The following is a 10,000-nucleotide window of genomic DNA, read 5'->3' as shown; positions in this document are numbered from 1 at the left end:
TAATATGATTTATTGACTGTTCGGTGACGGTGACCCTCTGTTATACATCGCTTCAATTTTTCATTTTGTTAAATGATCTTGAAAAGTGAATGATCATTTGAAATCACATCTTGATGAACTGGCTGCCAAATTAGATCGATTTTTAAACGGTGTTGGTCTTTATTATTTTTGTATTTCTTACGATACTACAACAGGTTCAAATTAATCTGTCTTATTGCTTAATCGGTTACTTATCTACTTAATTCATTGGCTACATATATATTTAATTGGTTACTTATCTACCTAATTCATTTGCTACATACATACTTACTTAATTGGTTACTTATCTACTTACCTAATAACTTAACAATGTTACTTGCAGAAGGTTTATGTCACGTACAAAAGTTGAAAGTTTCAATCTCAAATATTTGAAGAATTATATCATTTAGTCTTTATCAGTTATCAGATCTACCTTAACGTAACTCAGAGAAATCAAGAAGATAATTATTTTTCCTTAACTTAAATCATTATTAGTTATGTTAAGTGGGATATTATCCATTGAAAATTTGCTGATCATTGTCAGTTTCATATTTGATACTAATTATATATTTTTCTCTTTTGCAGATGGTGTGATTGACAGAAACAGGTAAGAGGGTATTACCGAGACTTTTAAAAAGCTAGGAAATTTTGTTAATAAGAAATCCAGTCTTTAATGATGGTCCCCCCAGGAGACACGAAGCCGATGTAAAAACAAGTTTGCTTCTCATTTATTAATACATCTTGTATTCTGTAAATCTAAATATCCTTCTATGTCTCCTGGCTGGTGACGTCTGCATGTGGAAACCTGGCGGTGGTACATATTAAAGGATATCAGCTCCTTTAATGTAACGCAAGCATGTGGCATCAGTACTGACTGGTTGGTTGCGTAGATTTCAATACTTCTCTTGTAACGTAAGAATTTTAGACTCGGTTATAATAGGTCTATGTATTTTAGATATTAAATTGTTTATACTGGCTATTACAGTGGTAAAGTATCCGCCTATAGCATGGCAACATCTATCCCAGACCGGGACTATTGAATTTAAGGTGTTTACTGGAGAAGCCACTGCTGTGGTTGAGCACTTAAGTTGGGTGCTAGGCTTACCCGGCTGACGTTCTGGTGAGTATCTATTCTGATGAAACTGAAGCCGGTCACCTTGCCTTAACACAATATAAATGGAAATGCAGAGTATAGTGGAGGTCTCTGATTGGCTAAAGTCAATCTTCGACCAAGGGCCCCACTTTTGGGGAATTTGTCCACAAATTGTGGATTTTTGCTGTTTGTCCACAAATCGTGGATTTTTGCTGTTCAGGACATAAAATTGGGTACCTGGTCAATATCCAATGTGTCTTGGATTATTGGAGAGGGAAAATTTAATGGTCCCTCAGAATTTAACAATTGTTTTATATATAGGTAAATATTCAGTAATTGAAATTTGGCTTCAATATGTGAGATTAGTTTATTATACTTAAAGCAATAGAAATTTGGTTTCAACATGTTAAATTAGTTTTTAATAATTTTAAATACAATTGAAATTTGTCTTCAATATGTAAGGTTAGTTCATATTAATATATAATTACTATGATATTCAACATAATTATAGGTTTACAAATATATCTTAATAGGTCACATTGAAATCAAAACGCATGTAAGCTCTGAATATTTTGTTAATGTTTGTGGTATCATAAAGGTATTTATGAAAAGTCAATACGTTTTATATTATAGGAAATGCAAGTGTGTCAACTGATTATTGCTGATAAAATTGTTAAATCTTATTTAGGGGAATTCTAAGGGCTTGTCGAGAGATGTGTTTTTCGTCAGTAAAAGGTTCATTCCGGTCATAGACTCGGGAAAAGAAGGTCCAGGTTTTTAAACAAGCTCTTTTAACTATGTTGTGGTTGGCCTATGTGGTGACGTCCCTGGCTGGTGTTCCCCGGACTGGGGTTCGAGTCCCGCTCAGGGATGGTTTGCTGAGTAAACTATCCCCGAGTAAACGGGCCTTAAGTTCCTTTGATCTCTGCAACCTCACCATACTTGTGAGCTAAGTATTGGGGGATTTGAGGGAGCCTATACGTCTATCTGCCAAGTCATCAGCAGCCATTGCCTGATCCTCCTTAGTCATAGCTTGGGTGGAGATGGGGCTTGGGTGCTGATCTTGTTTATATGTAGTCAGTCTCTAGGGCATTGTCCTGCTTGATAGGGCAATGTCACTGTCCCTTGTCTCTACCATTCATGAGCGTCCTTTAAACCTTTAATAGGGGTAAGAGCATATACTTTTCAGGTTGATTTTTCTGACGCTTTCTCGAATTTTTATGACTTTCCACAATTAATAATTTGAATAAGTAGCGATTTTCTTACAAAAGACTTAAATTGGCGAAGATTTTTTTTTTTTTCTTTTTTTTTTTTTGACAAAATGGTCTTTTTTTTTTAACGTGATAAGTTCCAAATCTGAGATTGCTCGACAGTCATTTTCTGTTTTTGAGAGCATTACAGTCTAGTGTTTAATCGTAGTTGTTGGTAAAGAGATAAACGGAAACATTAGCCTACCAGTGCCTGGTTCTAGGCCCATATTCCTTTTTAAAGCCATTCATGAAATCAGAAGGCCGTATTTTCCTACAAACGAGTCGATATTTAACTTAAACATATTCTGATAAGATTTTGGAGAAAAAATTGACACTTCTCAAGTGTTTAAGATTTTGAAAACTGTTGGGGGCGATGAAATGTCGTAAAAGATTGTTTTAATTACCTACGCAAAGATTGTTTTAATTACCTACGCCAAGGAAGTTCGAATGAGGTTATGTTTTATCCTCTGTTCGGTTTTGTGTGTGTATGTGAACAGCTTCCTGACCACAATTTTAATCGTAGAGTAATGAAACTTGCAGGTATTAACTGATATGTAACAAGCTGTGAATTATTACATTTTGGAAGGTCAAGGACAAAGGTCAAGGTCACGGTCAAGCAAAATGTCTAATTCACGTAATAGTGTTTTTCTAGTTTAATTCGGTTATGACTGGTACCTACCTTGACGGTCTCTCTCTCTCTCTCTCTCTCTCTCTCTCTCTCTCTCTCTCTCTCTCTCTCTCTCTCTCTCTCTCTCTCTCTCTCTCACTAATTATTTGTCTCTCTATGTGTGAACAGCTTCCTGGCCACAATTTTAAGCGTAGAGTAATGAAACTTGCCGTTATAAACTGTTATGTAAAAAGCTGGAAATGATTAAATTTTGAAAGGTCAAGGTCACGGTCAAGCAAAATGTCCAATTTACGCAATCAGCCATAAGTTTGGACATCGTTATCACAGAGATTTCAAACTTTGTATTTTGCTAATGAAAGGGCTTATGTTTGTAATCGGCTACATCTATATCCTTTGAACATTCTCTCTCTCTCTCTCTCTCTCTCTCTCTCTCTCTCTCTCTCTCTCTCTCTCTCTCTAACTAATTATTTGAAGGTAGTAACCTTATAATCATTTGAAACATTCTGACATATATATGATCCGTAGATTGTATTCCCAGAAATAGATTATTTATAGGTTTAGATTAAATCATCCTTATGTCAGCTCATGCAATTAAACAAGTGTTTGATGGAATGAGAAGCTTAGATTAGGTCTCAAGGGAGTCTTTACCAACTAGACATTGAAATTCAGTTTAAAGAGAAGCAGGAAATTGCCGTGAAAAAAGACATGTCAAAATAAGGCGTTTTTTTTAAACTTATTTTTCCTAGAAAATATTCTTGGGAAGACTGAAAATCTAAATGATTTGTTTTGTATTAAAACTACAATGTTTTTACTTCATAATGAATTACCGGACACGTATAAACGCCTCGTTAGCTCATTAATGACTAAACTTTTACCTATATCTGTCTAATTACAGTCTATCTATCTATCTATCTATATATCTATATATCTATCTATATATCTATCTATCTATCTAGGTACCATATCCTGGACGTGGGCTGTGAATTGCCTTCACCTGGTCCTGTCTCTAGCTCTCTATATGAATTGTTCAGCTGTTACAGTCTCATTTACCACCTCCAGTAAGCTGTCCAGAAACTGTTTCCCTTGCCGGCCTCTTGGTCTTCCCCTCTCTATCTTTTCCGTAAGGCACAAAGGTTCGATCTTTTCTCCTCCTATTACATGTCCCAGGAATTCCATCTGCCTTCTCCTTATTACTTTTAGAAGTGATTTCTCCTGATTCACTCTTCTCAATACCTTCTCCTTCTCATTTGTTACTCACTCTCTCTCTCTCTCTCTCTCTCTCTCTCTCTCTCTCTCTCTCTCTCTCTCTCTCTCTCTCTCTCTCTCTGCGTCCATTTCAGTCTAACTTGACGTACAAATGAATTGAATGTTCACATTTGGCAATGTAACGTCCTTCCCTGATGATCGCTAGATTTGAGATCGAGTCCCGCTCAAACTTGTTAGTTCCTTTGGTCGCTTCAACCTCACCAACCTTGTGCTCTAAGGATAGGGGTTTGGGGGAGCCTAGAAGTCTTATCTGCTGAATCATCAGCAGCCATTGCCTGGCTCTCCCTAGTCCCAGTTTGGATGGAGAGGGGGCTTGAGTGCTGATCATATGTGTATATGGTGTCTCTAGGACATTGTCCTGCTTGATAGGGCAATGTCACGGTCCCTTGCCTCTGCCATTCATGAGCGGCCATTATACCTTTAAGGCTTTAAACTGTTCGTACCAAAGCACTGGTTTCACATCTGGGGAATGTCGTCAGTGACACCATATAATAGTTTTAATCTTTATTTGAAATTACTCTTCAGGAACTAAATTCTAAAATACTTGTCTACGTTAAATCATGTTTGTGTTTCCAGGTGACGTATGTGATCTTAGATGTGTTTTTCATATTGCAATATTCGTGGTTTTCTTCTAAAACAGTCATGGGGTGTCTTGTTATCTCTGCCAAGGTGGTTATAAAATCGAGTCGGTTTATTTATTTGTCTGTTTGTCTGTGGACAGGATTACGTCAAAACTACTCGACGGGCTATTATCTTTGTCTTATACCTCCGCCAACGAACATGGGAGTAGGTTATGTTTTCGCCCCTGTATGTCCGTTTGTTTGTTTGTGAACAACATTCTAGCCAGAATTTTACTCAGAGTAGTGAAACTTTCAGGGATTGTTATGTTGAGACGTGGAAGGTATTAAACTTTAAAAGTCTTGGGTCAAAGGTGAAAATCGACCCAAAAACAACTACTACAATCTAAATTGATTCTGGAAAAGTCGAGCTGGTTTCGAGAAATAAGCTGCCGTGGCGGAAGTCTGCACTCTGATTGTTTTTCTAGTTTGTAATGGTTTTAAAAATGATAATGGATCCTTACCCCCTCCCCCACCACAACACCCCCATCTGGGTGGGTAACTTAGTCTCAGAGTTAGAAGTTCGCTGTTTGCTGGCGAGCACTCTCAATGGGAAAATCATTTTGGCTTCGTAAGTGAATCTTATTATTCTATTTCACTGCGATTGACGTTTTCCAGTTTTTCCAGACGGTATTAAAATGTATTTTGTCTTGTGTAATATATGGAATTATTCATTCCTTTTCCTGTTGTAATTTAGCTCCAAACTTAAGATTTCGAGAGAGTTTGTCGAAATTGAAGCCTTCAAACTATGCTTCCCCTTCAACCTCAAATGCTGGATTGAGACCTAGATGTGCCTACATCCTTGTTACTTACTTGTGTTACTTGTGAATAGTCTTCAAGGCCCAACTCCATTGCTGGTGCAGCTCTTCATAGGGCCTCCTTCGTACATATTTTAGTTAACATCTATATTCTTGTCTGATGCACTTTTCATTTAAGTCGTAGCATTCAGTGAATAAGTGGGTTTTTATTTTCTTCTTAAAGCTCTGTGGAATTTCAGTTCTTGAGATTTTCAGGCAGCTTATGATAGATTATTGTTGCACAAGATGCGAACGCTCTAAAATCAATATTTAAATTGCATCTCGGCTCATTCCATCTATGACGATCTACGCCATGTCTTAAAGTCATAGAAGTGTCGATGTGAAAGCCATTTGATAATTCTTTTATGCAATTTGATTTTAATAGGACATATCTTGTAAATACTTCTTGCCTTTACTGGTAGCCAATGTAGATCAATTAATAGTTTTATTGCTACATTGACATGACTGTTGAGGGTTAGAACAAATTGTTATTCTAGATGTCTTTCAAGACAGCGTCATCAATATCCCTACAATGGCATTATTTATTTGGTGGCTTAAAGGTTTAAAGATCGCTCATGATTGGCAGAGGCAAGGGACAGTGACATTGCTATATCAAGCAAGACAATGCCCTAGAGACTGACCCATATATACATATGATCAGCGCCCAAACCCACACTCCACCCAAGCTTGGACCAAGGAGGGCCAGGCAATGGCTGCTGATGACTCAGCAAGTAGAACTATAGGCTCAACCAAACCCCCATTCTTAGCTCACAAGGATAGTGAGGTTGCAACGACAAAAGGAACTAACGAGTTTGAGCGGGGGACTAATCCCAGTCTGGCGTTCATCAGTCAGGGACGTTACCAATAAGACCACCACAACCTTTGTTTTCAAAGAGCTACGAAAGGTAATCATATTAGGAATAGTGTGTTCAGTCCAATCCTATAACTTGGATTCTGGTAACCTGTTGAAAACTATCCTGTCTGAGAATCTGCTGGACTGGGGCTCGAAATCCGTCAGGCTTGACAGCTTCTAGTAGTGTCTGCAACCTCACCATCCATGTGAGCCAAGGATGGGGAGATTTGGAGGAGCCTGTAGGTCTACCTGCTGAATAATCAGCAGCCATTGCCTGGCCTTCCCTGGTCCTAGTTTTCACTGATCATATGTATACGAGTATATGGTCAGTCTCTAAGGTACTGTTTCTGTCCCTTGCCTCTGCCATTCATAAGTGACCTTTAAACTCTATACTTATCTGGGGAATTTCCAAGCTGCTCTAGGGCCCTGAACGGCATTCCAGGACCCAGTGCCAGGCATTAAGACCAAATCAATGAATCCAGTCTAATGCTATTTTGTATATATTCATATTATTGGTTTATCATAAGTTCTACAGAGGCATGAACTTAGTTATTTCAATCTAATTTGGGGATGATACACAAGTTTACTTTAACATGAATGACATTGAAATTACAACTGAAAATTTAACTACCTTTTGACTAGTGTAAATGAATAATTTAATGAATGACATTTAAACATCATCATCATCATCTCCTCCTACTCCTATTGACGCAAAGGGCCTCGGTTATTTTTCGCCAGTCGTCTCTATCGTGAGCTTTTGAATCAATACTTCGCCATTCATCAGCTCCTACTTCACTCTTCATAGTCCTCGCCATTCATCAGCTCCTACTTCACTCTTCATAGTCCTCAGCCATGTAAGCCTGGGTCTTAGAACTCTTCTAGGGCCTTCTGGAGCCCAGTTGAAAGTTTGGTGAACTAATCTCTCTTGGGAAATGCAAAGAGCATGCCCTAACCATCTCCATCTATCCCTCACCATGATCTCATCCATATATGGCACTCGAGTAATCTCTCATAGTTTCATTTCTAATCCTGACATTTAAACAATGCAAACAAAAATTAAATTAAACTTTATTTATGGTGATGAAGAAAAATAAATGAACATTGTCGACAATTTAGTCTTGATTAAGATTAGAGTTTGTATGAATCAATGGATATATTATCTTTGAAATATTGCTTCTGTAAAGAAATATTTAGATGAATGTTACCTTGGGAATAGGAGATCAACCGTGTTATTATTGGAAGTGACTCTTGCTGCTATATCTTACTTAGCTCGAAGTGCTATTTGGAAAGTTGCAAAATAAAAGGAGACCAAAATTAGTAAGAGATGATTTACCCCTTGACAGGATAACCCATGAGTCATGGTATGACAATGAAACAATCTCCAATAGATTTAGTAGATTTGAGAACAAATCCATCAGATGAATATTCGGAGTCAAATGGCAGGACAGGATTGGAAATGAAACTATAAGATATTACTCGAATGCCACATGTGGATGAGATCATGGTGAGGGGTAGATGAAGATGTTTAGGGTATGCTCTTTGCATTCCCTGGGAGAGTTTAGTCCACCAAACTTTCAACTGGGTTCCACAAAATACTAGAAGAGTTGGAAGACCCAGGCCTACATGGCTGAGGACTATGAAGGGTGAAGTCGTAGACGATGAATGTAGAAGTATTGAATTAAAAAGCTCAAGATAGGGGCGACTGGCGAAATCTAACCGAGGCCCTTTGTGGCAAGATGTGTTGGAGGATATGATGATGATGAGTATAACCCATTAGTTGATTGAACTAACTGAATGCTTAGTAAGGTAGCATTTTTTCCAATTTATCAAAACTGTATGTACAAAGAAAGAGATTTTCTTATGCGCACATATGCCAACAAATCGTGTTGACTTAAGAACCTGAAGAATATTTTTAATGTTATAATTGGCAGAATTTGACAATAAGAACGGGCTATGACATATTGCAGATGCTTAAAGAATGTATTGTACACGATAAACAAATTGCCTGGGTTTCAGAGTGGCTGGTTTGCTTTTAGTTTAAAAGAATTATATTGCTGTTTCATAACCAGTATAATATTCATGTTGTTGTAGACATGTCCATAGAATATTGGTCGTAGATTGCGTGGCCCTAGTGGCCAGAAGCTGGATTTTGCTCGATAACAAAACTTAAACTCTGCAACATGGCCGGAAGTTTTTCATGTGAAGTGGGACCCATTAAGTTTTCAAAGTAGATTCGTAGGAATAACATTAGGTTCTTCTGAAATCTTAGCTAATTAGAGTTACCGTACCACCAGCCACACGAGGGAACGAAGTGGGGGAAAGTTTTAAGATGTTCATTGCAGTTTTATTTCGTGGATTTAAATTCTTGGAGATAAAAAAAAAAGGGGAAAAAAAGATATTTGACAGGCGTTCTATTCCACAATCTATTGCCAAGATACTCAGTTACTTGCTGATTTCCCATGGTCTTCTCTCAAGCATGTCTTCTTGGAGCAACGTAAAATATTTCATATGAATAAAGTTATTTTTAGTTTATCCAGGTGGGATTATACTTCGAGTGCATCAGCTCGAAGCATTAGTAGGTTTGAACGTAAGCTTACTTGCTTGTACACTAGCTTGCTTTCATCTGTTCATTCAGTAATGTCTCGGCTATTCTTGTTATACATGCTATATGAGCTCAAGAACTTTATGTGGAGGGCATCAGTTGCCTGGAGAGTGCCTTTACTTTTTAGAATGCTGGGTTGAGTCGATCAGCTGTTCAATCTTCGTCCTTGTTGGTTTCTTTTAGTTTTGTGACACTATTATTATTATTATTATTATTATTATTATTATTATTATTATTATTATTATTATTATTATTATGACTTTCTAAGCTACAACCCTAGTTTGAAAAGTAGGATGCTATAAGACAAGGGGCTCCAACAGTGGCAGAAAAGACTCTTTAGCTATGGTAAGCAGCTCTTCTAGGAGGAGGACACTCCAAAATCAAACCATTGTTCTCTAGTCTTGGGTAGTGCCATAGCCTCTGTACCATGGTCTTCCACTATCTTGGGTTAGAGTTCTCTTGCTTGAGGGTACACTCGGGCACCACTATTCTATCTAATTTCTCTTCCTCTTGCTTTGTTAAAGTTTTTAGTTTATATAGGAGATTTTTATTTTAATATTCTTAAAATATTTATTTTTTCCTTGTTTCCTTTTCTCACTGGGATATTTTCCCTGTTGGAGCCCCTGGGCTTATAGCATTCTGCTAGGGTTGTAGCTTAGCAATTAATAATAATAATAATAATAATAATAATAAGGCCGAGTTTTAGAATTTCATGTTTTATTCATTTAATATAATCACCTTTCTGCTATTGGATTCTCAGTTTGCCACCGAAGGTATTAACTGATTTTTTTGAAGGTTTTAAAGTTTTAAAGGCCACTCATGAATGGCAGAGGCATGGAACAGTGACAGTGCCCTATCGAGCAGGACAATGCCCTG

The 10,000-nt window shown here is 37.5% G+C and overlaps 1 long non-coding RNA gene across 2 annotated transcripts in view; it reads left to right on the top strand.

The window, feature by feature from the left end:
• The window catches only part of LOC137635451 (uncharacterized), a 137,536-nt gene that overhangs the window by 8,861 nt on the left and 118,675 nt on the right, over positions 1-10,000 (top strand). For both annotated transcript variants that reach the window (XR_011042679.1, XR_011042678.1), the window contains exon 2: positions 604-625. This is a non-coding gene — a long non-coding RNA (uncharacterized lncRNA). The remainder of the gene's footprint in view (positions 1-603; positions 626-10,000) is intronic.

The sequence above is a fragment of the Palaemon carinicauda genome, unplaced genomic scaffold (assembly GCF_036898095.1).
Source record: "Palaemon carinicauda isolate YSFRI2023 unplaced genomic scaffold, ASM3689809v2 scaffold126, whole genome shotgun sequence".
NCBI classification, from domain to species: Eukaryota; Metazoa; Arthropoda; class Malacostraca; order Decapoda; family Palaemonidae; genus Palaemon; species Palaemon carinicauda.
This window is presented reverse-complemented; position numbering and strand designations above follow the sequence as displayed.